Here is a 2558-nt window from a genome sequence, read left to right on the forward strand (position 1 = left end):
AATTGGCATGGCTGTACGAAATGTATTTTGTCCTGAACAAGAGATAATAAAACATCTTTTCTTCAGTTGTCGAGTTGCTAGGTCTATATGGTCAATCATTCAGATATATTCTACCTTATATCTTTCCCGTAGCGTTGCAAATATTTCCAGCAATTGGCTAAACGAGGTTGACGCTAGGTATAAAACGCTTATCAGGATGGGAGCGATTGTTGTTGTTTGGTCGCTTTGGCTATGTAGAAATGACAAAGTTTTTAATGACAATTTTTTCTCTTTTGCAGGTATTTTACCGCGCTACGGCTTTGCTTCGTTCATGGTCGCCACTCTAGCGTTCGGAGGATCGCGACCTCTGTACGAAGATGTCTACACGATTGGAGAAGACGGCGAAGGAGTTTATTTTCTAATATGGGTGACAGCATAATAGACGTCTTCATGCTAATTAGGCTGTGTCGGAATTATCTAGTGTTTTATCTTTTATTCCACTTTAAACATTTTGTTTTGATTATTTTGATATTTTAAACGGCTGCATTTTAGTTATGCAGATGCTGCTATAGTACTTAAATTTTTTGACTAACGAAGAACCCCTTTACCGAAAAATTTGAAAACAATGAAATAGGGAGCCGTTGTGTCAGCAAACCGACCATTGACCAGTCCAGTGTATGGAGTATCCACCTCCACCGCAATTCTTCGACCCCATCCCCGTTTCTCGACTACAAATACCCGCCATCGGCTTCCGTCTCCGTCAGGCTCATTCCGCCCGAACCATATTTCACACCATGGCTCGCCTGGCAGCCACCGCAGTGCTCCTGCTCTCCCTGCTAGCCCTCGCCAACTGCCGCGTCCTTGAGGCGGAGCCCGAAACCGTCGTCGCAATCTCCGACGAGCAGCAGGGCCAGGCCGATCCCGCCGTCCTACAGGAGACGGACGCTGCTGAGGCGATTCCGAGTCTTCCGACCGTCACGGTGGCTGAGGGCGTCCTCCGGCTCCCCTCCAACCGCCGCCCCTGCCACCACGGGTTCCTCCACCGTCTCATCCGTTGGGCACGCCACCACGGCGGCCTGTCCCACCGCCGCAGCGCGTTCGCCGGCGCTGGCGAGGCCCGTGTCGTCCCTGCCTTCTTGCCCGAGGAGCCCAGGCAGGCGGAGCTGGAGGCTGTCGCGGAGCCTGACCCCGACACGCGCCCAGACACCGACGGCGAGCAGAAGCCGTTCCATGGCGAGGAGGAGGTGGATGGAGAGGAGAACGAGTCGGTGAAGGCGTGGAAGAGGGAGATGCTGAGGAGGTTCCGCGCCCACGGCCTCCACTTCCACCACCTTCACCACCACCAGGAGCATGCCGCCGGGGAGAACGACGACAGCGACGTCCAGGAGCAGCAGAACAAGGCAGAAGGCGTAGCAGCCGTGTACGCCAATCTGTTGAGCCGCCAGTTCCACCATTACCACCACGGCGACCACCAGGAGCAGGAGAACAAGGAAGAAGGCGCGGCGGATATGCAGCGGCAGCACGTCAAGCTGTTTAGCCGCCACTTCCACCACCACCACGGCGAAGAGGAGCAGGAGCAGAAGGACAAGGAACAAGGCGCGGAGCGCGTACCCGTCGAGCTGCCGAGCCGCCCCTTCCACCACCACAACCACGGCGACGAGGAGCAGGAGGAGACGGCGAGGAAACACTTCTTCCACCACCATCACCACATGGACAGCGCGAAAACGAGGTTGACGAAGTCGAAGAACTGGCAAGGAAACTGAGCAAGGCGATCATGAGGAGGAGCTTCGGCCGCGGCGGCATGCGCCACCACCACCACCACGGCCACGCCGAGGAGGGCGGCGTGAAGAAGTGGTTCAAGGGCGTCATGAACATGAACAGGTTTTAGCTAGGCGGGGTGTGCAAATCGCCCGCGCGCGGCTGGTTGACTTGTCGTTTGATTACTTTAGTCGATTTGTGCACTGCGCCGTTTGCAGTGGACAACTCTACCATTTCGTTTCCTGTTATATTCCACATCCCACTACGTATAACTTCGGTTTATGTACTGGTGTGCTACTTCCTTGCTTGCGAGGCTTGTGAGATCGTACGAGTAGCAATGTGATTTGTTTCTCTCCAGATTAACTTTGTGTTGTTAATTTACATGTGCATTATTAGTTTATTACTAAGTTATGGCTTCTTATCAAAATCTAGCAATCTTATCTATTTTCTCACGTGTACTGGTATGCTCATCGTGACTTTTATTCTTAGTGATAATCTGAGTGAAGCTAATCTTGTTCTGTACAAGCAAGCCATTTGATTTTCGATCCTCTCGTATGTCCCTCAGTCCCTCTGTCAAATATCGATGGCATCAGGTTGGACAAGAAATGCATCATCGCTAGCTCAACTTACAAAGCTATTGCCAGCTTACTTTTCGTAAGGCATGTACTCCGTAGTACCGTGACTGTGTCTCTGTGAGTACATTCATGTTCCTTCAGTTGGAAAACTTAGTTGTAATACTGACTGGTCACCGTCTAGGATTCAACTTTCTGTACTCACTCCTTCTCAAGTAAGTGGACATCTAGCTCTATCCACAAAGATGT

At 51.8% G+C, this 2558-nt stretch overlaps 1 pseudogene; it reads left to right on the top strand.

Moving 5' to 3' along the window:
* The first annotated feature begins 703 nt into the window (after nucleotides 1–703).
* LOC127344967 (uncharacterized) lies at nucleotides 704–2094 on the top strand (annotated as a pseudogene).
* Nucleotides 2095–2558: the final 464 nt, after the last annotated feature.

The sequence above is a fragment of the Lolium perenne genome, chromosome 6 (genome assembly GCF_019359855.2).
Source record: "Lolium perenne isolate Kyuss_39 chromosome 6, Kyuss_2.0, whole genome shotgun sequence".
NCBI lineage: Eukaryota > Viridiplantae > Streptophyta > Magnoliopsida > Poales > Poaceae > Lolium > Lolium perenne.